Genomic DNA, 20,533 nt, shown 5'->3' with positions numbered 1-20,533 from the left:
ATTGTTAATATTCACAAACGATCTAAGCAGACTCCCTACGTTTCATTTGCCATGGCTGGGATTAACTCCGATCTATGGGATTTTGCAGGAGGGGAGACTATTTTCCATCAAGTTGTTGACTTCTTCACACAAAAAAAGTTCTGGCATCTCATATCATTCTCAATTAAACAGAGAATGCAAGAAACAGTGTGATTTTCAATCTGTAAACCAGAGTCATATTAGGGGAACTAATAGGATTTGAACATGACTCACAAGTTGTAGTTTGAAGTTCCTGATTGCTATTTTGAAGTGTCAGATTTTTTTGAAGCAGAAAATGAATTAAAAACTTGAAAGTCCTTAGATAAGAGCTTCTTCTGAAGAAATACCCAGGGGAAGTTTAATATGGTGTGAAGATTGCATTATCTCTTAAAATACACAATGTAAACACTTGAAAAGATTCACAAGATTTATAGTAAGCACATAGTAGATGTAGATTTATAGCAATAAACAGTAATGTACAGATGCTGTTTACTGTGCATTTATGATTATAAAAATAATTTCCTTGTGCTTTTGTTTGCAAAAATGCTTCACTGACAAACCACACTGACAAACCCCACAGTTCCTATCTGTGTGCATATACACCTGCATCCATATACAAACACACGCATACACAAACACGCTAGCTGGATGTACGTGTGTATACACATTCAGACTTGTATACACAACCATTGCTGTGGATCAAGTTTACCGTACTGGCAATGACAGCAGGCAGCAGCTATGCATAATCACAGCAAATACGACATAGCATTAGGGTATATAATACTACACGTCACCAAAGTGATTTCCTAGTCTGAGTAAGGCAGCTTGGAGTAGGATAACAGTTCGTTAGAGATTCACAGCCACGCATACACTAGCTGAATGCACAATAGCTCGTCAGAGGAGATTCTTTATCAACTGCACATTTTGAAAATATAAAATCTCCTGTTTAGTCACATTTCATTAGTGAAGTTATTAGGGATTCAGCTTTCAAAAAAAGTTTCCTGTATTTGAAGAAACTGGGATCAAAAAATTCAAGCAGGCAAGGCTTTAATCCTCCTCATGGTTCTCAGTTATGATCTGGTAGTAATAACTGTGCTCTCGCTCTTTCCTTAATGGCCCATCCTAACAGATCTGTGTACAGACACAACATCAAAAAGCACCATACGCAGCTCTGGTCTGGAGAAGGCTAGTGCTCATTTCCATACCCAGTTCTATTAGTGTTGGCTTGCTTTGCATCAGTAAGGACGTGCTTCCTGTTCGGAAACAATCAGGGAACCAGCACAGCTTCTCTGCCCAGGTACCCAGGTGTCCAGCAGAAGGAAACCCAGGCACACAAGAACAGAACACCACTTGCTTTGCTCCCATCACAAAGCAGAGACAGTCACAGTGCCCTCAGTGACAGGATGTGGTGCAAACACTGAAATATCGTTTTCTCTTTCTACAGACTCTGCATCTACTCCCGGGAATGCTGTACCCCTGCAGATGGCACAGGGAAATACAGCACCGCTCTCAAACAGACTGAAAAATCTGTTCTCATATTCACATCCCCAGGATACCATAGACAAATGCTTATGGACTGTAAGACGAAAGGTCCTTCTAATCCAGCATCCCACCTCCAAGAGCTGCCAGCAGTGGAGGCTTGCAAAAACAGTCTAAGAGCCAGGGTAACTGAAAGTCATCCTTCTCTCGCTAGACCCTCAGAGGTTTTGCCATCCACACGTAAAAAGATTCCTGCACTGGACCATGACCGAAGGCTACCGAGTGCTATTTTAAGAAAAGAAATTTGGAACCCATTATATCTTGTCTCTACGGTGGCAATGAGCTGCAAGATTTAATTACCTTGTGTGCATAGAAAGCACCTCCTTTTAGTAGTTAAATCTGATACCCAATCATATCATTGTTCATTTCTTTGTCCTTAATACTGTGAGAAATAGTAAATAATCACCTTCTATTCACTTCATTCTCCTACTTGCTTTCTCCGAAAGCAATACTAGATATTTCACTCAGATATCCATTACTTCAAACTGTCATTATTGCCCAGGGTGAAAGCATTTTCTTCCCAAGTTTTTTTATACCAGAAACATTCACAAGGATTTTTAATATCCTTTGCAAGATTGTCTCTGCATATATTTGTTATTCACACGTTTTGACTTTTAATAAAAATGGCTAAGCCAGCCCATCTGCATAACACCGATACGGTCTAGTTTCAGCTTTCATTCATTATAACAGATAGAACTGTTATTTATCATAAGTTTCTTATTCACTCATGTACATACATCTCCAGCTTTTTTTTTTCCTTAAAAAAATAAAAAAATAGCTTCTTAACAAACAATTTCAAATAAAGTAATTTTAGATTTGTTTTCAAGAACTTTTATAGCATTTGAAAAAGTTATTTTGGATAACTGAACATATATATAAAGATGTTCGGGGTTTCAGTTTTGTTTTTCTTCTGCTTTAGCTCCCCATCTATACTCCAAGATGAAGAAAAGGTTGGGTAGTATTAACCTTCTGTTCTCACTGATACTTGGATCAGTTCTAAGTGCCATTTCAACAGTATGTAAGTGTTGCCAATTCATCTTATTCTCACACATTGCAAATCATTAGATAAAAAGAATAAGCTGCTACCTGGCATGTATCACATTATTTCACAGTATCTTTCTTCCTTTAAGGTAACACCAAATCCCTACTCCACATAAATCACCAGAGATCTCTTAATATCACCAAAGACATGTACTTTCATAACAACTGACATTTTGGCTCAACAGGGTCTTTAAAGATGCTCAAAAGATATGACATAGTGTAATGATGATGGTTGATTCTAGGTTTTCTAAAATGTATGTGCCAATGAACTAAAAAAATGTGGTTACAATAATTCTGCCTATGCTATATAGGGACTCTAGGGGAGTCCACAACAGCTAGGCTGCTATAAACATGATTTGAGTTTATCAGCGTCTCATACATCCATATCACAGTAGGCTTTCCTGACTTTGCTCCCAAGAACTGACCTACGTGGTCACCTTCAGAGTCTAAGAACTTAAGACTACCCATAATGGCTCATCCAGGTCTTTGGGAGAGACCACAGGGGAATGTTATATGAACAACAAATACATACATATCTATATACATATCTATATACACACACACACACACATATATATATATATATATATACAGATGGGGGAGGAAGGGGGGCGATAGTTCCCAGGAGTGTTCTCCCAATTAGGCTGACACTCAGCAGACTGAGTTCAGACGTAGCCCACAGTCTTTGTGGTCAATGCAGCTATTCAGCCCGCACACATTTGTAGCAGCATAATGAAGGCTTTTTACCGATAAAGATAAGAACAGGATTCACACTCCATTGTGAATTTGAGTATAGATGGTCACAATAGAATCTTTAAAAAGGCTCAAGTTTTTCATTTGGATAAGGGGAAACATTCTCTCCTTTACTGCAGGGCCCCAGTGGTTTCAACATCAGAACCATCACTACGAGGAAGATACCAGCTGGCCTTATAAAGACCTAAGCAATCTAGCCATCATCTTCAACAAGCTCCTGGCCCAAACAAGACTTACAACTTCAGCTTGATGAGCAGATCTAATGGTGAATATTCTAACAAAGCGTTTTCCCATGAGAAAAATCTAGTAAATTAATATCATAAAGTTGTTTTGTTTCAATTTTTTTATATATATATATATATATAAAGGGAAAACAGCCATTAGCCCTGAAGGGACATTCTGTCCAGGTCAACCAATAATACCTCCAACTGCTGGAGCTTTACTTGGTTTCTAATAAACCCGTATTGCCATGGCTGAGTCTGACTGGAAAACTGGACCTGTCTTGCCAGTAACTACCCACTCAGCTTATTAACTACTCTTGCATTTGTTTTTTCTGCTTTGTTAGAACTCTTCTACTTTATACAAGCAAGTATGGATCAAGACGAAGCAATGGAACAGCACCAGGTGCGGTGCTTGAGATGGGACCATGAGGTTCAGCTCCATACTCATTGAATGCTCAGTTGTGTCCACTGGGAAATGCTGCAAGATAGCCACAGAACAGCTGAAAGCCACTGATCACAGCCCTTGTCTTTGACTCCTGCCACCCAGGTTCAACCTGTCAGTGTGAGCCTGGAAAAACAAGAGTTTGGAGCAGAGTCTCTGTGGTCCCAAGGGACTGATCTGTCCCTTCAGGCCTTTTCCCTAGAAACTGAGGCAGGTTAGAAGACAAAGGAACTGTTCCAATGGGACAGGAAACCTGTGAAGGGATGAAAAAGGCTTCTCATAAGGGAAATGCCAACTTCCTTGAGGTTGCCAGAATTTAAAATTACATGTTCATAGACTAATTTGCTTTCAACTTTCTGCCAACTGTAGAGGGCATTTCATTTAATAGAATCCATAATGAACTGATCCTTGACGGGCTCACACAGATCATGTCCTAAGACTGCTTTACTCTGTGGCTTATTCTGAATACTTTCAGGTCCTGATCCAGAGAGACTCAGAGATAGCTCTTAAGAAGATCTCAGCTCTTTGAACACACAGCAGTCAACAAAAACAAGGGCACTCAGTATCTCTGGAGCAAGCCCTTACACATTAAGTGGTGCAATCATTTCATAGTGTGAAGGAGTCATATACTTAGTTCACCTGAATATTGATGCAGAACACAAACATTAAGTATTAGGCAGCCAAAGGCAATTATTCTGATCATTAAAAAATCTAATCAGAGTAACTTTGAATTTTGTATTACACAGCAGATACAAGAGAGTTGTGTATAATCACAGAAGTGCTAACCTTTCTGTTTTCAAGGAGACATATTTTGAAGCGCTAAATACTAACCTTCAGCTTTGTGTAATGCTTAAAGCACAGAGGCTTTGTTTGGAAAAATAGTTTGCTTAGATGCAAACAGGAAATCCTGGAAAACAATAAATGAGGATTACAGTAGCATTGATTCCATAGCTTTATAGAGAAGGAAATTTGACAAAAATAGCCACCCATTTTCAGTATCAATTGTAATACAGATGAAAGTAAGTTGAATTTGGCTTTAGACATATCCCTTTTCAAGCGGCCTTTCATAAATACCTTTAATTATGAAACTGATTTTCCTGACTACATCATTCCTTTGGTACTGTGGTCTGTCTTTGGGTTGCTTTAGATCGAGTACCTGCAGCTGCTGAACACTGTGAAACATAGCTACAGTGCAGAAGGTGATCTCCTAAACTATCCGTCTACCAAATACCTAATGAATGACAAACCAGAGGTTAAAAAAAAAGAAAAAAGAAGTGTTCTACCCCTCAGGGGATATAACACAAGACAAAGCTGACCATTTGTGTAAATGTCCTGCTACAGTGATCTCCGTGGGGTTAAGCAATCTGTACCAGCTGAGGTTCTGACTAGTTACTTAGACAAGGCTCATATGATGGAATTCATATCAATTTACCATGGCAGGCATGAGAGAGAATGACTTGCCCCAAACCTTATTTTTCTTCTTTCATATATTAGATTGGGACATAGAGGAAGGAATGGGGAAGAAAAGCAGTGCTCTTGCCCACTGAAACTCAGCTGAAAGGCTTGCTAGCTCATGCAATGGTTATCTAAATTCAAATTCAAATGTCACCTTCCCATGCAGAGTCCTGTAGCTTCCCAGACAGTTGCAGCTTCCTTTCATTTACATGTTCAGAACCTTTTCTTTCAGTGTATGATGAGAAAAAAAAAATCACACAAGTTATCTCACTAAATCATTTTCTTTAAATGTCTGCCTTCCTTTACATGTTTGTCACTGACCTACTGTCGATCCCATTTACATGAAAAAACTACTGAAGCCCTTCTCCTCTATCAGCATTCATTAGCAGCTCCAAGTTCCTGGCACACAACAGGGGTTTTGCCTACAATGCAGTTTGGGGATGTTCTAGTCAGAAATAGGGGCAGCTAATGAGGAAAACACAACTATAGTTTGTCACCACTGCTCTTATTTACTCCAGCAAGCAGTAATGGGGAAATATTTCCACATGGCAGCCTTCCTCCCGCAGTGTCTGTAGCTGAAGGCACTTTTAGGCCTGTTTTCTCCATCACCTGCTGGTGTTGATTGCCCTGCCCCTGCCCTGTACCACAGCGAGGTACCCCAGGGGGAGGCCGCCATGTGCCCGCCCACTGGCCCTCAGCCTGGCAGGCCTCGGCCTGCAGCACCTGCTCCACCTTGAAGAGTGTTACCCACTAAAAATGAAAGGTAGATTGTACTCAGAAGATTCCTGCAAGTTTCTATAGAAATCAGCCTTCCTAACTGGCAGAATTATTAAATAGACTTCTCCATAGATAATATAGATCTTTATGGCTACTGGCCTGCAGCTCTGCTTCGGGAACTTGGACATCAATCTTTTCTGCTATTTGAAAAGTTTTTCAATTAAAATTTTCTGGATCAAAATATCTAGCTTTCTTACCATGGTTCCTGTGCTTGCCTCCCCTCCTGTGTCAGCTTTTGCTTCAAGGTTCATTCACTTTGACATTATCCTACTTGAGGCTCAGTACGTGGCAAAAATATCTTTAAGAACCTGTTTTTCTTACCTGTCACTATAATTTGACTTTTGTACACCTCATACTGATTGTGTATATATATATACACACACACACACACACACATATACAACCTTATCCAAAAATAGAAAAGGAATATTTCTGAGGAGACCACATTTGCTGAATTTAATTCCTTTTCCACAGCAAAGCAGACTGATCCTTCTCACAAGCGCTGTGGGAGGTTATCTAGCCACTATTTTAAAATTATTTTAAGTTATTCCAGAGTTAAAAAAAAATATTAAAAAAATCTAAAAAGTATTGGTTGAGATAGTATACCATCAGAGCCACGTGGCTCCAGAACTGTTTCCTGTGTGTAATAAGAATTTCTGGCAGGGATGACATGTGGGGAAACAAACTTACAGTTTACTCTTCAGAAGTTCTTCACCCTTCAGAAGGGTGATACCTGATTATGCTACTTACGGTAAAAACTCAGAAAGCTAGCGCGCGCATGAAAAGAATTTCCATTGGATATGACCAGATCCACTGAATGTAATCTCCACATTAAAACCAAAAGAACTGGGTGATCTCCCAGTTTTTCAGGGTGTAGCTGAAGTTAAACAGCACCAGTGAAATTTACAGCCCACCACAGCTTGCTTAGGGCAAATTTAGAGCTCTCCAGGAACAGAGGTGCCCGTTTTTAACACCTTCAACAACTTAATCCAAACAAGGGTGATAGAAGCCTGATATGAAATCTTCAGTTATCATTAACAGGCACAGGAATATGAATTTACATAAAGGAGACACTAAGAAAAGACACAGTTAAGAAGATGCACTAAGTTCAACCATCATGAGGATGTTACTAATATATTTATTCATTGTCAATACAAAGAATACAGCAGGCCCCGAGCTGCAAGTTGTGAACCCAAAGCAAACGAAAGGCACTTCCAGCCACTGCAAGAGGATTTCTAGGGCACTGCAGCTGTGCAGCTTGGGTCTGCCAGGTACCTGAACGGAAGTCATCAGGAGACGTATATGGGTACAGATTACAGATTAGCAGGCCCTTAAAAAGTTTTTAGCTTTACTACAACACAGCTTTGTGCCCTTTAGGAGCATAATATTGAAATACTTGGTGTTTGACTCCTACTTGCCTAACCTGTGCACAATAAACACCATTAAGTTATTTCTTTTCTTGTGAATTTCAAGCCTGCTTTTTTAGAAGACCTAATGATCCTTATGGAGCTGACTGTCCCCGCCCTTCCTCTATTCTGCCTTTCTATTTTTTTTTTTATTTTTACTAGAACATGGCAAGAATGTCAGATTATATGATTCTAAAGCTTCCTAATCAAATTGCTCTCTTAATGCAAACCAGCTTAATTTTTTCATATTCCTTAAAAATAACATTATTTACATTTTACACATTAATTTCAATACCCCCAAAAGTGATTTCAAAAGTGACAGTTTGAAAGTCAGTTTGAAAGATTAGCCCTACTTACCATGCTTTCTATACTGGTAAGGAAAGCTGACAGGTGCATCATCAGCAAGCATCCAAGGGTTTCTATGATTAAACCCTCGAGTTCACATCAGAGCAGATGAAAGGATTTAAAAGCTTAAATATATTTTTTTATTCCTGATGAACTAACTTTAAATATTTAATGATTCTCAGAAAGCTTTTGGGTTTGTAAAGTACCATTTAGAAAAAAAAAAAAGATTTAAGAAAAAAAAATCCTGAAGTAATCCATTTCTTTTTACTTTTTCTAACCCAATTCTTTGCTTTATCTGAAGTGACCACTTACCTACCCAAGGGAAAGTTTTGATAAAACTTATTTAGGGTCTAAAAATGCTCAGTAGAATGAAAATTCAAATCAGCACTGCTAAGTTCTCTAAAAGGGAAGACCTTAAAAATAATTTATCTGCATATTGTTTACTAGTAAAGAAGGAAGATAGGAAAGCAAAACCATAAATGAAACTATAATGAAGAAATTTTTTTCCTATATATTATTTACTTACCTAGTTATATAACATTATACAAGGGGCTGAAATTATGTAGCTGTATAGGACTGTTCATCATGCACTGTATGTCCAGATATTTCCTCTGATCTATTCTCAGTTCTAAGGCATAAATTGATGGACTGGAAAGTGATTTCTCCTTCCCTCGTGTTAAGGTATTGCATCTGCAGCCAATGAAGTTAGGATCTAATCTCTATCCCTTTAAAAATCAGTGAAAGACTCATCAATTTTAATGATTGTAAGACTGGAACCTTCCAGAGCAGCATCAGGTATCTCTGCTGGGGTGAGAATATAAGACAGGTAAAGTGCTGTCAGCAGTACATGCACTGAGACCTCAGTGCCAGCACCAAACATGAATGATAATAATTCCCTTGCTGAATAATATTTTCTACATAAGCTAGATTATCCAGTTCCATCATTTTAATACGAAATGGTACTGAAAACAGCAAGGGAGAACCTCTATGAGAGAGATTCATTTTTATGACAGACAGTTTCATTTAAAAATAAAAGTACATAATAAAAATCTTGCATACTGAAACCCAAATTGCTCTCAGAATACAGTTCCTATAGAACAGGGTACCCCACTAATCTGTCTTTCTTCTGCAAAATTACTACTTTTTCCAGTTTGAAAAGGAATTCAAGCAGTAAAAACATGGATTGATAATACTGTACGTTAAGATGGTATAAAAATAAAACGCATTGCCAAAATTGTTCATCAGCAATCACTTCTCATAAAGTACACATGCACACATTTAGTTAGGAAAAGCCTGCATTCCTTCAGTCTGTCCTTTTACAAACAGAAAAAGAAAGGAATTATAGAAGTCCCACCATGCACAAACCCTGCCCAGCATGTAGAAACCTGTGCCTCGCCAGGGCATATCAAGATGTGGGTGCCAGCTAATGAAGAAAGCAGAAGGTAGAAAGAAGCATCAGTGTTCAGCCCACAGCACATCTCCTGGGAGCGTGGGGCTGTCACCTGCTTTCCCTTGTGTTGGCGCTGCCCTGCACGACACGCATGCTCAGCACCCCGTGGCACCATGACCAATCCCCCCCTTGCCCACTGCCACAGCTGTGCTCCCCGGCTGGACAGGAGAAGCTCTTCCGTGCAGTGCAAGGCAGACAGTGCCAAGCGCGTTATGCCACTAGAAAAGTGTGGCAGATGGGCCAGAGCAGCTGCCTTGCAGCATATCTACAGCATGGCTTAAGTTCAGTGAATTTGGGCTCTTCAGCCTTTCTCCTCTGGTTTTTAGGAAGCTTTGAGTTGTGCTGGTTATTCTACACCTTGAAACCAGGCCCCAGAACCTGCACAAGCTTCTCCCATCACCTTCAGTCCTGTCAAGTCCAGCTCAGAGAGAAAGAATTAGGGCAAAGAAATATAGTAGAAAGAGGACCCAGGCTTTGAAAGAAGCAGTGTCACTCATGAGAGCATACCTTCTCACATAATTACTTTCTTTTCATAGTTTTTTTGTTTTCAGTAAAACAAAGGATACGCATTCAGCCAGAGTAATTAGATTTCATTTAATAAAACATTTAAGGCTTGATTCGCATTTTGAAGGGGAAAGAAAAGAAATATGGGAAGAAAGAAACACCAGCTGTTTTCACAGCTGCCACAAAGGTAAAGTCAAACACACAACAGAAGCTGCACATTTTTCAAAGCCACGTCTCACTGGGAGCTCCAGACCCTTGCAAGTGCCATGCCCATCTCCCATAGACACACAGCATCTCTTACACACCGTGCTCGAGTCTCGCTCTGCTGACAGACTTGGAACAAAGTTATGCTCCCCAAAAGAAAGCTACAAGCGCAGAGACAAAGAAATTGTATGTCACAGATCATCAGCCAATCTAATTATTTGGCTGCGATGATGTTACATTCCAGCAGGAAAACAGCATTTAATTAGGCTGGCATGGGCATTATAACCAGAAATAAAATGAAAACTCAAACAAATGCCACATATGGGTATAATCTTTACATAACAAATAGCAATTTCAATAATACGGTTAATTTGTCAAACTGTTGTGACCCATATCAAAAATAAAGGAAGAAAAAGGAAAAGTTAAACTCCAGAAATGTACATGCATATTGGCCCAAGCCTGGGAAAATCTGCAAGAACTGCTCTTTAGTGATGAAGTTAACCCAAGAGCTCTTGGGGTCAAGCAATAAGGAAGGGTCCAGAAAGCCTCAAGCAAGAAGGCTGCAGGAATCCTTGTGAGAACCAGACTTTTCCTTAGTACTCTTTGGTACCCTATTCCCAAGTCTTACTGTAGTGATTATGTTGGCAGGCTTCCTCTGGCTCCTTCTTTTCAAACTGATTTCCTCTTGCTGTCCCTCTTCATTTAGTTTCTCAAGGTCAGATCTTAGCCAATAAGCAGTGTACAAATGAGTGTCAGCTTGGGAAGAAAGCAAAAATCTGGACCGAGTTCACAACAAGGTAGCTTGCTCTGAGACAGAGTCAGGCCCTAAGATCACAGGCAGTAGGAGGTCTCTGGCTGGACAGTGGATGGTGGGGCTGCAAAAGGAGAGAAGGGAGCTGCTAATGCAGCAGGGCACCTTGGTCTTGATATTCTTTGCAGGTAACACCCTGTCCTCAGGGCAGTTACCCCAGACTTAGACTTGTACAATAAAGAATTGGATCCTTTAACACCACCAAGTCCCAACAAGCAGAGATGAGGTTTTCAGGTGTACTGTCTCCAAGCAACTTGATAAGGAACACTGACTGTGCTTCTTTTAATACACAAGAATTGCAAAGGTAATAGCTATATGAAAGAAAAGGAAGAAGAAAAGCTAGCAGAGAAGCTAGACTCCCACTTGAAGCTTGAGTCTCTTTCTGAGGAAATGTAGCCAGTCTGATAAGATGACACAAGATCAAAGTGTGAGAAACCCAAAGGAATTCCTGAATTCACCTAATAAGCAAATGGCAAGCTCCAATAAGTAAATATCTGAAAAAAAAAAAAAATCAAAGTTAATAAATCTCAATTCATTGCTTGTTTATTGAACGGTTATGTCCTACTGCTCATGTGCCAGCATTACTAAGAAGGTGTTTTCTTGGACCCAGACACCTTGAGAAGAATCCACCAATGGAGAGCTTGAAGAGACCAGCCAGCCTGAGCCCTCACGCACTGAGTTCTTCCCACCAATGTGGGCTACTGCTGCAGGACCAGTGCTCTTAGGCTTGAGTTCCATTCTTGTTGGACTTACTTGGTCTGCTCTTGTGCATTCACAAAGTTTTGTATTGATTATATAAATATTTGTGGTTTGTATGAATACAAAATATCCATGGAGTGCAAAAATGAATGTTCACATTCAAGATACAAAAAACGACTCTCAGGTAGTGTTCTGTCATGCCTATTGAGTTTATACAGATACCTTTAGTTCCTCATGATAAATTAGAGAAATTAGAGACATACCGCTGTGTGCCTGTCCAGGTTCCTCCCTTCCTTTCTTAAAGCACAGTTCTTTACCATTGCAAGAGAGCGAAGTTGTCATTTCCCTTAAATCATCCCAAGCTTTTAGCATCGATTCTCATTTTGCACAGCTGCAGATGACTCAGTTGTCACAGGAGAGATACAGTCGTGGTTTTCTTTACAAATTATTTATTTCTATAAAATGTAGAAAAGTGATTTTGACCATACAGATTTAGTATTCCAATGATGCAGCTATGGAAATAAAGAACATAATTTCTGAGTAACAAGAAAAAGAATCTCACTGAAGAACTATTGATAAACTGTGTCTAGGCTGTCTCATATTTGAAAGGGATCAAACAATCAGATTATCAAAGGGTGTGCAGTTAAATACCATTATGTCAGGTTGGACTTGCTATCCATCATGCCTGATATCCCATTCAAACCAATCAATCCTTGTGATTAAAAAAGGAATTTCCCCGTCTTCTACCAACAAACAAAACTTCAAATCCTACTGCAGGTCTCAATGAACTAAGTCAGCTGGAAAACTACCTGTGAGATAACAGAACTGGATTAGATTTCAGACCACTTTAGTTACCCAAACACTTCACCCTGACCCCGAGTTACTTCTAGTAACTCTTCCATTGTCCCCTCCTATCCTTCAGCTTCAAAGACATCAGTTATCGGGAGTTTATCAGCAGACAGTCAATCTAGAAGCAGCTTGAAGATGGTATAAAATGCTCTCTCTGGCCCCAAATAACTGGCACACTTGTGCCAGTTCTGCTAATCCAGCAAGTTTAGTCCCTGGCCTCAAGTCTTTCAGGATCAAGTCACTGTTACACAACACAGCCTGATCCCCAACTGTTACACTGCAGTGCAGTACACCTTCACATCCTCAAAACCGTATTATTTGTCTCAGCAGTTTACTGGAGGAAATCAGTAAGTAATTACTAATGGTCAACCCCGCCAAAACCTCGTGGTGAAGGCCTGGAAATTTTCCCAGCAGTGAAAACAAAAGCATTTCCCTTACAATACACTGAAACATTTCTCACCAAGGCTCCTCATTTCCTATAACCAGGTTTCAAGTTAAAAGGTGTCAGTTTGACACCATATGCAAAGCTGCTAGGTACCTAGATTGGAAGTTAGCACTTTTATTCCCTACAGACACAAGAAGTACACATGAAGGTTAGAACAGATGGTGGGGAAGTCAGGAAACGTATGTTTTTATCTGGACACCTTCACACTGAGAAATGAAAGAAAGAAGCCACCTTTCCTCTGCTGATACCACTCTCTCTTGGTCTAGCAGACAAAGTTCATTCTTTTTACTTCTCTGACTTTCACCAAATTAACTGGTTCCACCTCCCAGGGCAAACCGAGTGAGCTCTAGCCCTGCTCTGTTGCTCCGTGTCATCCTAGGGGGGATGTTGTGAGCAATAAGGGCACAAGCTCCACAGTTACTGCAGTGCTGCGTGAACCTCTCTAGCTTCTTTATGAATTGTAAACAGCTAAAAAATGGGAGCAAAGGAATCAGATTTTACCAGTTAATGCCACATGAATTTTAACTGCTCTAACACAAATCTACAGAGAGGCCCAAAAGGCATATAGCCTCCCACTGGGACAGCAACAGTGCAGATACAGTGCACACTGTACTGTAATATAAAGAATTAAAGAACTTTCAGATGAATGATAACCACAAAAAAAACTCAGTTTTCCATTTTTGTCAATCACGGATCTTTTATCTTGAATGAGACATATGTTTCCAATAAAACTACCTTTAAATTTTAAAAAAAGATTGTTTTTCATTAAACAATTTTGTTCTGCTATTCTCATAAATTCAAGACTGGGAAACTGGTATTTCAATAAAATCACCATAATACTTCAAGTCAAAAACAGACCTTAGAACTTCATTAAATCAGAGCTGACCTGCTTGCATTCTCTGCACCGATTTTGTTTCTTGTGATATACCAAAGCCCATGAAATATTATCCTTCTTCTCACCTATGGAAGGAAAACAAAAGGTTAGTATGATAAAGATTATCCTCGTAGTACATGGCTGCTAATTCTAATCTGTCTGTTTCAGCCTCAGGAGGCTGAAAGGCAAAGGTGAAAGTGGTACAATTTGCATGCACAAACTGCAGAATGGATTGTTTTAGATGAAGAAGATCATAGGGAAGAAAAAGGTTTCCATAAATGACTACAGCATTTCTGCTGACCATGTTGCACACTAAGAGCAAAAATACCTTTGTCTCTGTGTAAGTGTACATAGAAGTCTGATTCCCTTTCCATGGTCCTTTTCCCAGCACAATGAATTTTCTTGTTATGTTAAACAATTAATTTCCCTTCATGCCCTATTCGGCTTTCAAATACTCTTAGACGACAGACCCCTTCCTTTGTCACTACTTAATGGATTTATAAACATTTAATCTTTCCTTGTAATTTCATCCCAGCAGATCATTAATCACTGTCCCCAAACTCCCTCTTCGTCAGGAAGAATCACGTAGGCTTGACAAGCACATGCAGCCATGCTTTATACACACACACGCACACACATGTATGTCCCAAGAACAACTACCTCCTTGGAATGGCCTTCACACACTTTCCAGCACGCGGGGTTGGTGGGGAATCCCGTAATTCCAGGAATGTTTGAACACACAGAACTATGCAAAACCAGGCTCTAAAGGCAGCTTTGCGTTCTAGCTAGTTCTGCAAAATTTGAAGCCTTTCAGAGGGCTAATTCCAGTTGGACAGGAGCCTCTATTCACCAGGAACATATCTGAAAAATGTTTTAAAGCCTAAATTCAGCAGGCTACAATGCAATCCTAGGAAGAGTACATCCCAAATCCTCACAATGTGAGTATTTTCCATGCTGGGCATTGCTGTGATGGTACTGTCAGTGAGGAAGGATTTCTTACTGTCTTTTTGCCATGGCTTCTAGGAAACTGTGCTTTGACAGCAGTAATTATGACTAATACACATATACTACAACCACAAGACAAAGATCAAATGATTTGAAAGTCCCAAGATTATTTTTTTAATTAGAATGCATCTCTGCCCTGAAATTTTAACTATTTCTAACAATTATTTAGTGATTCAATGATCATTGCTCTTTAGCTTTATTTGCTGTCTGAAGGGAAGAAAGTGCAACTGAAAATTACTCACGTGTTATTCATCACTAGCCACAGGAAAAAAAATAATTTGATTCCATTTCGTTGTTACTACAACATGAGGAGCTGTGACATTTCATTCATAGCTGTATGGAAACAGACTTTGTGATCATGAGAACTTCTGAGTACAAGCTGGTTAAGAATCTAAAAAATACATGAGGAAAAGGGAGTACACATTTCTTAACCAGGAATAAATTTCTGGGTCTGTATGTATTCAAGAATACTTTGACCAGTTAAAACCCAAATAAATTGTTCACAGTATTTTTTGATGATTTATTCCCTAGAAAAAGTCATGGCTTTCAATTTTTCATTGCTGCCTTTTCACAAACGAAAGGTAAATTAGAAGTATTCCCTCAGACGCATTAAAGTAAAGCACGATTCTTTATGCTCCAGTTACTGGAAAGACCAGAGCAGTGGAAATAACTGAACTAAAATATTCTATGAAATATACAGCTCCTTAAGCTCTGCAACCTGGGCAACTTTTCCAAAATCACTGGCTTCAAAAGCTTCTGAAATCCTATGAACAGATGATGCTCGGAGAGCACTGTCTTAATTGTCTGCTGTGGAGCTGTTATGCATAAGTATTTTCCAAGCTTACTACTTGTCTGACTGGTAAATTCATAATGTCTCTCTTAAGGAAAGAGCTTGTTGCACAGAAACAAGACAGACACCAAATCCAGAAGCCTATATAAATATAGCAACTATTTTAATTACCTTCTATTTACAATAGAAGAGATTCAATCTTTGCTGAAAACTCGTCAAGCAAACAGGCACATTATAGGAAGACGTTACAGGAAGACGTGACTCGTGAGGCATTTTACCCTCTCCCATTTCTGCCATACACAGCAACGCCTGCCCAAATCGCCTATCCCAGGCTGTGCATTGCAACACTGATGGCTTTATCTTGAACCCACTGTTCAGAGAACCAACATCTTTAGGTAATTAGTTTTCTTTGATCAGCCACTGAGACACTTTGGGAAAAATAACTGGAAGGCACACTTAAAGGATGCAGAAGAGCTGAAAACCTCTGTGGAGTAAAGGGAAAGATTCTATTTTAGGGGGCACAAAGGTAAACATCAAGCAGGCAGAAAAATACTACTTTTGGACTTAGTGGGACAAAAGCCTACTATTCCACTTGAGAAACTGCCTCTTCAAAAGGAATAGGGGGACAAGGATTTAGGATATAGATCAGTACTAAACCTGAACAAGGCCTGAAGGCAAACACAGACAAGGAGCCCATCAAAAGCATACAACAATATTCACACGAGGAAAGATGGCCATGACTGAGTGGCATATGCAAAACCACTACCACTAAACAGGCAGATTAATCCTCTTCCACCTGACCCAGATCTGACAAGACTAGCAATATCACAGCATAGCCACCTCTTCCCCAGCACAGCAGAGACAGAGCACAGTTTCCCCAAATTAACAACAGAAATAATTGAAGGGTTAATTTCTGTTTGAGTGGAATGTGAAAAGATGCGCACATCAGGAATTAACACTTACCAAGAAAATAAATGCACTAAACTGCTACAAAATACTGCTATGAAGAAGAAATTATTTAGCGTAAGTAGTATGGAAACAAATACATATGTGAAATACAGGGTAAAAATTTGAGAACAACAATATTGTTCCTGAGAAAGCAGCTGAAACATGATTGATCACTTTGGTCTTATTGAAGCAGACTGAAAAGCTCTTGCAAACACATACTGATAAAGTAATTCTCTTACTGGATATTCCAGGAGGTCTTTCCTACGTCTAACAATGCTTCATTCTGCAACTCTTCCCAATCATGGAAAAAAATTATAGAAAACTCCAACCTCAAAACCCAGAGCACATACATGAGATACAGCCAAAAACAAGAATTACTTACAAATCAGACTTGAATTCTTGGCATGTAAGTTTGGGTGATCTAAAAATAAATGCATTTTTTTTTAGCATTGTTGTTTCATAATCATGTATCATAAATAAGGTAATACAAAGACTACACATCTGGTTGCTGATGATTTGCATTTGTGCCTGAAGTTAATAAAAAGAGATGAGTGAAGCTAAAAACAATCATTTTTCATTCACCCAGTTATAAAAATGATTTGTTTGCACTCTTTCCCAGTACAATGTCATGTCAATACAGCAAACAGCTGAAGCTACTAATATATTTCTCTTTATCACAAAGCATAAAGTATTTAAATTTCTTTTACAAAAATAAAACTATATATGTTTATAAATACTATACATAAGCATATATTGGTAATATATTGCAGAAAAGCATATATATTGTCAAAACTTGCAAGATTAAGTTCACCAATACAAGGAAGATGTGACCTGCAACATGCAAAGAAAGTCGGTATTACAATGATGATTTTTCACAGATCAAAAGGTATTTAATAATACTGTAGATTGCACATATCTCTTCTTTCTTTCCTTTTTGTTTTTCTCTCTTTTTTTTTTTAAACCAAAGCAATAGCATTTTATCATTTTATCCCATTTGCAGAGCTAGGGAAAGAATTAAGAGACACAAAGTTCCTTCCTAAAAGTATTTGACCAGGCTTGCAGTAAAATAAAGACATGCTATGCACAAGCAGTGCTCCTACTGCTAGGCACAAAATATGCTGTTCGTTTCAAGCCATGCCATTCAGAAGGCTGTTGTGACAGAATTTTAACACAACAGCTTTTTTCAGACTAGATATTGGGCTTCAAGTCCCTTTGTGGCCTGATTTACTTTGAATCACACAATCGAATCTTCCAGGTGTCCCCAAGTCAAAAAAGTCTTGGCTAAACATTTTTTTTTTTTAAACTATACCATTCAAAATAATTTTTAGTAAGTTTTGTTTTCATTTCAAAGAGATATTGAAAAAGCAAAAGTACTTTAAGGGAAACAGGATTGTTAACTTCAATCCTCTATAAGACTAACATTTTTTAGACCTGTTTGATGAGTTTTTGGGTGCTTGATTTCCCTTCAAGTGGCCTGGAAAATCCCACTCTGTTTACAGCTATAAATCTCTCATCTTTCATAAAATTTAAATACAGTTTTTAAAAAGTTATAAAGAATATTGTCACAAGACAGGCAGCAATATGTCCCATGTCATAAAAAATGATCGGTTCAATTTTTAAGCAGCACAGAAAGGCATGAGCCAAAGCATCCAATTAAAGTGTTCTACAAGAGTCCTGCATCTCAGAGAGATTCCTCATCCCCAAGATCCTTCAAAAAAAAAAAAAAAAAGTTTTTCTGAGAAACTGACTCACAGCCAGAGCACTGGATAGGAGTCTGACAAAGGTATTCTGCACGTTGCAATATCCATGATTTTTTTTTCCTTTTTCAAAGGTAACGTTCCAGTCAACACAATGAATTCTAAGTCTAATACAATAACTTATAATGTATTTAATCTGTATAAAACATGAAGGGATTCTCTTTGGTCATGTTTTCCCTCAGTAAATTTACACTGTTGTGAAAATAACAACTGGAAACATTCCTCCTATGTGTTTTGGGTTTATATACATGTAGAAAGTTACTGACCATATGAACATCTAGAATCTTTAGGTAACCTACATGTCAAATGCTTTGACAAACATAATTCCCATCATCCCAAGAACTGTAAGTTTATACTCTTCATAACTCTAAAGAGACCACCGCTTTACCAACTGAAAGGAAGTAGACTTGCCCAGTTTGACCCCAGAATACAAGTCCTGACCATTGCATCTCAGGCTATCCAAACCCCTTTGGATCAGCAGTAATTCCTGTTGCCTGAAATATTTTTTTCATTTATGCCTAAAAGATTTCCATTGCAGATTCTTAAAAACATGTGCTTCAAACAGATTCAAAAGCCCCTATGTTTTTATTTAAACTACTGCTCTACATTTGGATTTCCCTGAGGAAATAGGACAAAGTAACAAGCTTGATCCCCTTCATTCATGATTACCAAACCTTTCAATTGCATTTATTGCGGCTCTTGTATTTTTAAACACGCTGAAATAGTGACTCCGCAGTCCAGCCCACAGCTGCTTGCAGGAAAGATTACATCTGAAGCAGAAAACAAGGCTAATCTTCTCCACCTTAACCTCTGAGGAGAAGCCAGAGGCAAGTATGGTCTCTACAAAAGGAGGTTGGAATCAGCTATTATGCCACCAAAAAAAAAATCAACCAACCAACCAACCAAACAAACAAACAAAAACAACAGTATAAAGATACATAAAATAACGTCTACTGTAAGATGTGAGGAGGGAACAACAAAAACAACCGTGCAGCCCTAGTGTGTATTCATTTGTCAATTAATATCCTCAAATGGTCCCAGGAAATGAAGCAGAAAAAAAAACTTGCAGAAAAAAAACCTTACAGAAAAACAAGACTTATTAAGCAACTCCATTTCCAGCAGTGCGCATGGGTTGTCACAAGCGAGCTGTTCTCTGTCCTCACTCTCAGGACACCCGCCACCTGCTCCTCTCCTCCTTCCCTGGGTTAGAGGAAGGCCTGGGGCCACCATGGGCAGGCACCGCTAGGCCACACTCTGAGTCCCTACAGACAGGCCGCACTGAGCGACCTCGTGGTGTTTTCCAGAGGGATACGCAAACCCAAACCCTTGCTTTTGTGGGTTGCTTCCCATGTTTTTCTAGGCCTGCTCTGTATTGGTAAACACCTCACCTCTACTTCCAGGCCTCCTGTCTCCATTCCTCACACAAGATGTGCATCATAGAATGGGATGGGTTGGAAGGGTCCTTAAAGATGATTTAATTCCAACATCCCTGCCATGGACGGGGACACCTTCTACTAAACCAAGTTGCTCATGTATATCCAGCACACTGCCTGAGGAAAAACAATTACTGCAGTTAAAAAGTCCTCTAAAAACTCCTAAAACTCCAGACCACTTAATTTAATGAAACACACCTTCCCTGCCACGCCTACCCAGCCAAAATCTCTCCGACCCCCCATGGAAAAGAGCCTGCCCAGGCCAAGGCAGGCCTTGGCTTGCAGGCAACCACCATTCCCCACAGAAGCCCCTTACCTGGTGTTTCTCAGGACAGGCTCCACTGAGGCAGGTGCTGAGGCACTGCTGGGGGGATGGCAGCAGTAGCAGATGGCTGCTGCCGCATGCTAGCCCATTGCGGGCAAGGTGGCACTTATTGCCTCACATCACCTCACTAGGGCTGGGGTGGTGCTGCCCTTCCAGTCACTCAGCTGCCTTGGGCCATTAAACCATCACGGTAGTAGAGATGAAGGACAGTGTCTGGCTGCTTGCAGCACTCAGGTAGGCTGGGGTGCTGGTAAGGTAGGGGAGTAGCTGGAGGGGCTCATACTGCTCAGGACATATTGAGGCATAGAGAGAGGGATAGACTGTGGTGTTTGGGGCTGCTGGAGGCTTCTTAAAGATGAAGGAAGTTTGAAAGAACTTTGAAAGAAAATCTCAAGCATCCCACTGCCCTGTGCCATGGGGCTTTGACTGCCTCCTGAAGTGC

The 20,533-nt window shown here is 39.6% G+C and overlaps 1 long non-coding RNA gene across 4 annotated transcripts in view; it reads right to left on the bottom strand.

Annotated features, from left to right (window-relative positions):
* LOC106036238 (uncharacterized) overlaps positions 1-20,187 on the bottom strand; it is a 66,555-nt gene extending 46,368 nt beyond the window's left edge. For 3 of the 4 annotated variants that reach the window (XR_001207186.3, XR_001207187.3, XR_001207188.3), the window contains exons 1-4: positions 20,083-20,187; positions 19,722-19,883; positions 13,846-13,919; positions 11,929-12,120 (exon numbers count right to left, since the gene is read on the bottom strand). This is a non-coding gene — a long non-coding RNA (uncharacterized lncRNA). Of the gene's footprint in view, positions 1-10,347; positions 11,461-11,928; positions 12,121-13,845; positions 13,920-19,721; positions 19,884-20,082 lie in introns of those variants that run through there. The other variant, XR_001207189.3, reaches the window with a different exon arrangement.
* Positions 20,188-20,533: the final 346 nt, after the last annotated feature.

This window comes from Anser cygnoides, chromosome 9, assembly GCF_040182565.1.
Source record: "Anser cygnoides isolate HZ-2024a breed goose chromosome 9, Taihu_goose_T2T_genome, whole genome shotgun sequence".
NCBI lineage: Eukaryota > Metazoa > Chordata > Aves > Anseriformes > Anatidae > Anser > Anser cygnoides.
This window is presented reverse-complemented; position numbering and strand designations above follow the sequence as displayed.